Below are 9,154 nucleotides of genomic sequence, written 5' to 3' on the forward strand. Positions count from 1 at the left end.
ATTAAATCAAGCGGCAAAACTTTGACCTCTTTCCAAATGGCCGCCGTTTACAACAGTTGGATTCAGTTTAGGTAATAGGCGCGGATATTGATAGTTGGTAACGAATTACGAGCATGAGTACCGTTGGGCCGTTGGGCTGGCGCTGTCCGCACCAAAACGGTCTAGTCTCGATCCAACGAGCCACAAACGTGAAACGTTTCCGTAACGCTGCGTACACATACTATATATAGTGCAGAGCACGAACTTACCGAACATGACATGTTCAGTATATGTCACTCTTATTTTTAAAATAATAGTAAATTTATCAATAATTTACATACAATTTATTTAAAGTTAAGATTATTATCTAGGTTATTTAAGAGGGTTTTATTGACATTTTAAATATGAAGCAAGTTATAATGATTTGAAAAACTACACAAAAATAATTACAATATTGAAATGTTAACTTGCTTCAAAATTAAAATATCAATAAAACTTTCAAATATGTCCAGGTAATAATTTATCTTCAAATTTTACAATGTTATACATTTACTCTGCATTTAAAATAACGCAATTAAATAGATTATTAGGAGCGCAAAAATGTGCCATGTTACTTGTGTGTAAGAATGTTGACTGAGAAAACATGTACGGATTTTTTTTTTAGAAATTAGTCGGCAAATTTGTATATTTATACCCCCCCCTCCCCCACAATTTATATTAGCTAGCGCCGGCCCTGGAGTTAAGCCGTGTATACTCCATGACAATAAATTAAATTTACACTATCTAGGGCACGCACAGACCGAGCAGGTGTGCTCATTACGTGCGTTGTAGGTTAAGTTTAGTGCTCACTGCTCAGTATATTATCATGTACAATAAGCTAGCATTATAGTATTTATAAAGATATTATTACAGGGGCGCCCGCAGAGAGGGGCCAGTGGGTGCCATTGCACCCACTGACATTTTTTAATAAACAAAACAATTATTATATTATATTATAATATATTCAATTTTTTTTTTGATTTTTTTTCTATAATCCAATAATTATCTAAGGTAAACTTTCACAGAATAATATTATGACCTTATGTCTCATGACGATATTTAGTATATTCTTATACACTGTGTCACCACAGATTATATGAAAACAGATAGTGCACTTCCTATAACGCAATGCAAAAAATGAATACGGTGTTCTAATTGGTTTCCGCCCAAATCAGTGTTACCACAAATGCCAATGCTAATTTATTTGATATACATTCATACAATATTTTTGAAATTTGGATAACTTACTCACGTTTTATACGTAGGTATTTCATTTTTTGTCATAAGTTCTTCCAAACCAAAAGATATGTTATTCCTGATTTCACCAAAATCTTTTTGTTTGTTGTGTAATCTTTTTGCGTTATTACACACCGAATGAACAAAAAATGTATTCAAAAAATCAATTTTGAGTCATTTCGATACACTAATGTTTGAAATTACTTTATTATTAGGTTTTACGTGGTTTATAAACAATAACATTAAAAGTAAATACGATAGGTAAATTCTGATTCCACCAAAATGTTGAGTAAACATTTCCATAAAATTTCTTTGGAAAAAACACCAAATTAAGCATGTAAAAACATATATTTTTTTATAAAAGATTACAATAATATAAAAAATACACAGTTAATTAAAATATAATACATAACAATAATAGACATAAATCTTAAAAATTAATGCTTCATAATTTATAAAACAATATCAAGTTTTTAAACAACATAAGAAAAGTGAAAATTAATAAAAAATTAAAATTATTTAAATCTTAATTTTACAAGTAATTAATTAATGTCATTTTGTTTGTCATATTACATAAATCAAATCCTACATAAAGAGTATTAAAATTTACAAAAATGTTTTTTTAATTAAATACAATTTAAATTACTTAATATTATTAATCTTGTATGGTAAGTACTTATTTATCTATAGATGATTTAATATAGATAATTCGTATAATCGTTGTAAGATAATGAATGTGATGATTCTGCACTAAAAGGACTGGAACATGATGCTCTTGCTGCCTGAGCCTCAAATTCTAACCTTTCCTTTTCTTCCTCCAATTTCTTTTCTTTTTCTCTCTCCAATAATATTTCAGCTATAAATTACAGTTTTTTGTTTATAATAAAGTAGTTTATTTATTTGCAAAGCATTGGCAAACGCATTGAAAAAAATCATATAATTTGATAATACATTTTAGACTTAACAAATTAGAAATTTTACAGTTTAACTTATTTTACAAAGAAGGAAAAAATGGGGTGCAACAAAAGATCATTTCCTGAGAAGAATTATAGTAGTGTTGCATCCCGACTAGGTCGATTCATACATCAACATATGAAAATGAATAAGTCGTGGTTGTTCAAGTGTAATTTAACGTTTATTAAAATAGAACTTGCATGAATACAGAATATATAAGCTTAAAATATAACCTTACAATAAAAGATGTTGAGTGGTGTTACGACCTGCCTCTGAATGTCGTGGATATCCCTAACCGTCTGGCGACTCCGTCATACGAGGGGTCCCAGAAAGACTGAGTATTCCAATACATGATTCTTATGCAGTATTAATTTAAAACTTACGAAAATGTGTCATTGCACAACCTTATGTATAGGTAATTTTTAGTACGGACAGTATGGGTCCGTAACAGTAGCTGAACAATCCATATGCATCTCTCAGCCGTGTAGCAGCAGCATAAAAGCATAAGCAAAAGCAAAACCAAATTAGAAGTTTCCATTTAGTATAAAATATATTAATTTAAATAACATAAAGTCTTACCACTAAATATTGTTGGACATTGTAAGACGGTTCTTATTCCTGGGATTTAAAAACATATGGTCTTCAAAATGAACACCACATACTCTATAACTCTTTTGTAAAGAAGCAGGATCTTTTCCTAACAAATGTAATGTTTGACATTTTTCCATCCATTGTTTACACTTATAATAGAATATAATAAAATAGTAACACAACAAATCATAAGATATACAGATTAAAATTTTATAATAAACCTAAATACTCACCTCGATAAGTCACTTGGGAATCTAAAATAGCTAATGTCTGTGGTTTTTGACATTTTATTATTGCAAAATTTAACTGCACAAGAAGTCATTTTGAAAAAACTGAGATTTTTAAAACACGAGTGTTCAATGAAAAATTAAAAAATTTGTTTGAGGTTTTGTATGTTTTGATTTTATGGATATCACTATATCAGTATATCACCATCAAGTGTGCCACCAGTATACGGTATAATTCAAATATTTTAAGTCCGCTAAAATAGTCACATTGATTTCGGCGGAGACCTTGGCGGTGATCTTATCAACCATTTTTTGTTTACATCGAAGTGCACTATCTGTTTTCATATAATCTGTGGTGTCACTGTGTATGGTATAATAATTATTATTATATCTACTATCTAGACTATCTATTTATATTTAGATGTCTGAACAAAATATACGGGAAATGGGAATTACCACGCTCGATAATCGAGAATATTCGATAACAACTAACAAGTAACACTCTCCTCAGTCCTACTTCTCCCAGTGCATTACGATTAACGATACGTCGATACGTATTTATAGCTACTAGCTAGCGTCCAGTTCATTACTCATTGTTCATTACTAGTTATTGCGATTCACCTTGAATGTTAACTTATGACAATTTGACAATAAAGTAGGTTTTCAAGTTTAAATTACCGAGTTAAAGAGGTATTCTAGTTGTTATAGTTATTAGTTCGTTATTCGGCTACAAAAATTATTATCATTATGAGTAATAAAAGAAAAGACTCAATATTGAGTTTTTTTCAAAAAAAAATTAAACCATTACCTGAGTCAGATGTTCCTTTGCTACAAAGAGATACAGACGAGATAGTAGAGTCACAAAACCTAATTTTGGTAAGTACTTACTCGAATACATATTTTATCATACCTATTATTATTAATTTTTAATTAAAAATATGCAAAAAATATATTATAATATGTAATTTTTTCTATAAATAAAAAACATATTTACAATAAATTAATATAAATAATATTTCATTAAATTTTATTCTATTAAAATATAAATAATTTTTAACTGAGTGATAAAAAATTAATACTAGCTATAAATATAAGATGATAAATGATTGGTAGGTGTCTGGTGTATTGATTATATATTGATAGTCAGGTGATTTAATTAAAAAAAAATTAAAATACAATTTTATAAGTTTTGTTACTAATCCTAATTCCTACATTTACTTTTGTATACTATTAAATATGTTTTTTTTTTTATTGTCAAATAAAGCAATCTAATGCATTAACCAGTGAAACAAAAGAAGTAGTTGATGAAGTTTTGACAAATGATTTTGCTGTTGAAAATGATTGTGATCAGTATGATATTGGACATTATATAAAACATGATTTAAATATTACTGAAGATTTTAAGTATAAACTGTTGAAGAATCCTTGGGTTCCAAGTATCCATTATAATTTTAAGAAAGATATTGTTGTTGGAAATCGGGCATTTGTATTTAAGTGGTTTTCAATTTATCCTTGGCTGGCTTATTCAAAAATATTTAAGGGCACATTTTGTCTATACTGTGTTTTATTTCAAACTCATGTATCTCATGGAGGTTTTCTAGGACAGTTTATAAATAAGCCTTTCCAACGTTATCAAAAGTTTTTAGAAAAAGCAAACAACCATTCAAAAACTCAATGGCATATTGAATCTTCTATACGTTTCAATGATTTTATAAATATGACGAGTAAAAATTCTAGTGTACATCAGATGATTAATACAAACTACAAAAATAAAATTGATGCAAATAGAAAGAAATTAATACCTATATTATCATCACTATATTTTTGTGCATTACATAATTTACCAATAAGGGGAAAGACGGATGATTCAGCTGTTTTTACTATCTTATTTTACTATCAATTATAGCAAAGTATTCCGCCAAATTTGAATTTATATCTACTATTCTTCAGGGTGTGAATATTGATTTACAAGAAGCCACAAAACGCATTCAAGAGCTTTTACAGATTGTAAAAAATGACAGATGTAACAGTGAGTGTCAATTTAACTTAATATTCAAAAAAGCAGAAGAAACTGCAATTAAAATTGGTCTAGAGTTAAAAATACCACGAAGAGCTATCAGACAAACACAACGAGATAATTATCCAAGTAATAATATTAATGACTTTTTTAGACAATCTTTATTTATTCCCTACTTAGATTGCATAATAATGTCAATTAGTGATAGATTCTCTGATGAAAATTCTAATAATAATTATTATATTATTCTATGATTATATGATTATAGTAAGATATATGTGAAATAAATCTGCGATAAACATGGTGATCATCACGGTGCATAAAGAACGCTCGTGTTCGAACTAACACAATATTATACTGAACGCAAAATGTGGTATATTACGCGTGTGTAAAACAGAGTCGACGCCACATATGGGGGTGTAAGATTACTTTTATCATAATCATTTTTATTCTCCTATATTTTTAAAATTATAAGTTCCAAATACATATTATATATTTTATTATACTTGTTTACATTAGATTGAAATTCATGTTGTAAAATCAGTTATAATTGAGAATAATAGCAGTGAAACTCAGCATGTTGAAGCATCAGAAAATCCATCTACGGCAGATGTTAGGCAAAAGCAAGTGACAGAATCGGTAAGCATTAACTTTGTTATTGTTAAAAATAGAATATTACACTCTAAACATATTAATTGTAAAAATATGATTTGATATATTTTCCTATATTTTAAAATTACAATTTAAAATTATATATAGGTATATATTTTTTTTATTATAATTGTTTACATTAGAATGAATTAATTCGTGTTGAAAAATCAGTTGTGAATGATATTAATATCAGTGAAAATAAGAATCTTGATGGTTAAGATATAGGTATGTAAACATCAATTATCATTAAGTAGTAACATATAAGTAGTACATAATAAAAGTGGACTTTTAAAATCATGTATAATGGTAGGTACATAAACATTATAGAATTTATACATACCAATCCGATAAATGTAAAATATTTTTAATATTAATAATAGGTAATTATCAGGGCTGAGGTTATATTAATAATTACTTATGTATATTTCGTATATTATTACGAACGCGCTTTCAGTAAACTGAAAATCATTAAAAACTATTTACGATCAACTATGGGCGCAGATCGCCTTCAACATTTAATGTCACTTTACAGTAATAAAGACATTTTGGATTCTTTAGATTTAAAAAGTTCAGTAAAATCTTGGTCTCTATTAAGGGAAAGACGGATTCAAATTTGATTTATTAAATTATGCATAATGTTATAGATTTTGTATTTTTATAGAATATAATATAATAATTTTTATTCTTATTTGTTTTCATTTTTTCTATTTATAAGAGAGCGTTAAATGGTGTAACTTACACCCCCATATGTGGCGTCGACTCTGTTTTACACACGCGTAATATACCACATTTTGCGTTCAGTATAATATTGTGTTAGTTCGAACACGAGCGTTCTTTATGCACCGTGATGATCACCATGTTTATCGCAGATTTATTTCACATATATCTTACTATAATCATATAATCATAGAATAATATAATAATATCTATATAAATACTATAATGCTAGCTTATTGTACATGATAATATACTGAGCAGTGAGCACTAAACTTAACCTACAACGCACGTAATGAGCACACCTGCTCGGTCTGTGCGTGCCCTAGATAGTGTAAATTTAATTTATTGTCATGGAGTATACACGGCTTAACTCCAGGGCCGGCGCTAGCTAATATAAATTGTGGGGGAGGGGGTGGGGTATAAATATACAAATTTGCCGACTAATTTCTAAAAAAAAAATCCGCACATGTTTTCTCAGTCAACATTCTTACACACAAGTAACATGGCACATTTTTGCGCTCCTAATAATCTATTTAATTGCGTTATTTTAAATGCAGAGTAAATGTATAACATTGTAAAATTTGAAGATAAATTATTACCTGGACATATTTGAAAGTTTTATTGATATTTTAATTTTGAAGCAAGTTAACATTTCAATATTGTAATTATTTTTGTGTAGTTTTTCAAATCATTATAACTTGCTTCATATTTAAAATGTCAATAAAACCCTCTTAAATAACCTAGATAATAATCTTAACTTTAAATAAATTGTATGTAAATTATTGATAAATTTACTATTATTTTAAAAATAAGAGTGACATATACTGAACATGTCATGTTCGGTAAGTTCGTGCTCTGCACTATATATAGTATGTGTACGCAGCGTTACGGAAACGTTTCACGTTTGTGGCTCGTTGGATCGAGACTAGACCGTTTTGGTGCGGACAGCGCCAGCCCAACGGCCCAACGGTACTCATGCTCGTAATTCGTTACCAACTATCAATATCCGCGCCTATTACCTAAACTGAATCCAACTGTTGTAAACGGCGGCCATTTGGAAAGAGGTCAAAGTTTTGCCGCTTGATTTAATAAAATATAATTCTTTATGTTATTTGTTTTTATTATTGAAATTTTTTAGAGTTGGTCGAGTGCATTTGAAAATTTTTCAATTGAGTACTCGTTTCACTATTTTAATTTAGAGTTGGGCTTAACTTTGGAAAAATTTTCAAGTCAAGTTCGAGTACTCAACATTTGGACTCGAATTGACTAAAAATAATTAAAACTCGAGATTTGAAAGAAATACTCGACCAACATTAGATTTTTTAAATGCCCTTAATTTTTTGATCAGGGGTTAGGTGTAAAATATACTTAAGCCATATAGAATAAAGTAATACATATTATAATAAATTGTATTTAAATAATTAAACAAAATAAGATAACCCGTAGTAATATTTTTAATGACTGGTATAAGTAATACAAAATGTACCCGTAAAATTAGTTATAAAACATAATAATAAAAGTAATTTTTACATGCATTATGCCAATTAAAAATGAATTTTAATGACTTGATGATTATTGGTTTAAAAACAAAACAAGTTTATTTAATTTATTTATTTTAGTAGGTATTGCAATTTATAGCCAAAAAATGATTTGTTGCAAATGCATGAAATTTCATTTTTAAGTACATGCTAACAATAATTTAATTAATTCTTGTTAATGTGGCTTGTCAGCATATTTTCCTCTTCACAATCTAAATCAAAATATATATTTGAGGATTGAGAGAAAAATAGTTTTTAACTTATATCATAATTTTTGTTGATATTTTTTTTAACATTCACATTGTCTAAGTTATTCGTTAAAATAAAAATTATTTTTCTAGTATCATTAACTATTTCAAAAACACTAGATGATGCTGAAACTAAACTCCCAACATTTTTAATATCAACAAATTTCTTATAATAATCATTTTTGCAAATAGTTATTGTCAGTTTGCTATTTTAATAAGCTTTTCATGCAGGAAATACAGAAAACTTTTGGTGAAATTGTTTTTACGATAAAGTCTGCTATATAATATAATAGATTTAATTTTTGGTCATATAAATGAGTCCTATAACTATATTCATAACAATTAATATTTTATTTAGTAACATCTCATACCCTAGTTCATCATAATTGTTTTCTATACATCTAACTTCTTGATCACTTAAATCTAACTAACTAAGGTGTACGTTTTTTGTGTCCATTTAATCTCAAAAATTGACCCTACATGATCATAATCAAGAGCAATACTATTTGCACGTGATGATGAAGGGATAATACTATTTCTTAAAATTATTTGTTTCGTAACAAATTTTAAATTGGAGAACGTTTGGGTTGTTATTTAGGCCATATATATTTTTCTTATTCTAGAAAATAATAATTCCATGTTTTTTTTTACCTATCCACAAAGGCTTATTATTTTGATCAGTTAATGTAAATAAATACTGTACCAATGGTAATATAGATTTTTCTATAGACTCTTATTTTGTCAGCATAAATTGATTTTATATTCCCTTTAGCCATCACATGTGACATGTCTATACTCTATATCACACTCAATACCCGAAGACCATATATTTCACTGAAAGATTTATAGCAGTTTTGATTTATTCAGACTTAATTTGTAAAAAATATCCTATTATTTATAAAAAAAATCCAAATTTTAATGAATATAATATACAAGAATGTGTTCTTAAATAATAGT

General features: G+C 27.8%; 1 pseudogene across 1 annotated transcript; it reads right to left on the minus strand.

Annotated features, from left to right (window-relative positions):
* Positions 1-1,583: 1,583 nt before the first annotated feature.
* On the minus strand, positions 1,584-3,924 carry LOC149059936 (uncharacterized; annotated as a pseudogene). Its single transcript, XR_016191593.1, has 3 exons — positions 3,835-3,924; positions 2,788-2,948; positions 1,584-2,110 (listed from the first exon to the last, which is right to left on the minus strand). The product of XR_016191593.1 is annotated as an uncharacterized LOC149059936 (transcript).
* Positions 3,925-9,154: the final 5,230 nt, after the last annotated feature.

Source organism: Diuraphis noxia, unplaced genomic scaffold (genome assembly GCF_037042655.1).
Source record: "Diuraphis noxia isolate RWA-SAM2 unplaced genomic scaffold, SU_Dnox_SAM2 contig0001, whole genome shotgun sequence".
In the NCBI taxonomy this organism is placed as follows: Eukaryota; Metazoa; Arthropoda; class Insecta; order Hemiptera; family Aphididae; genus Diuraphis; species Diuraphis noxia.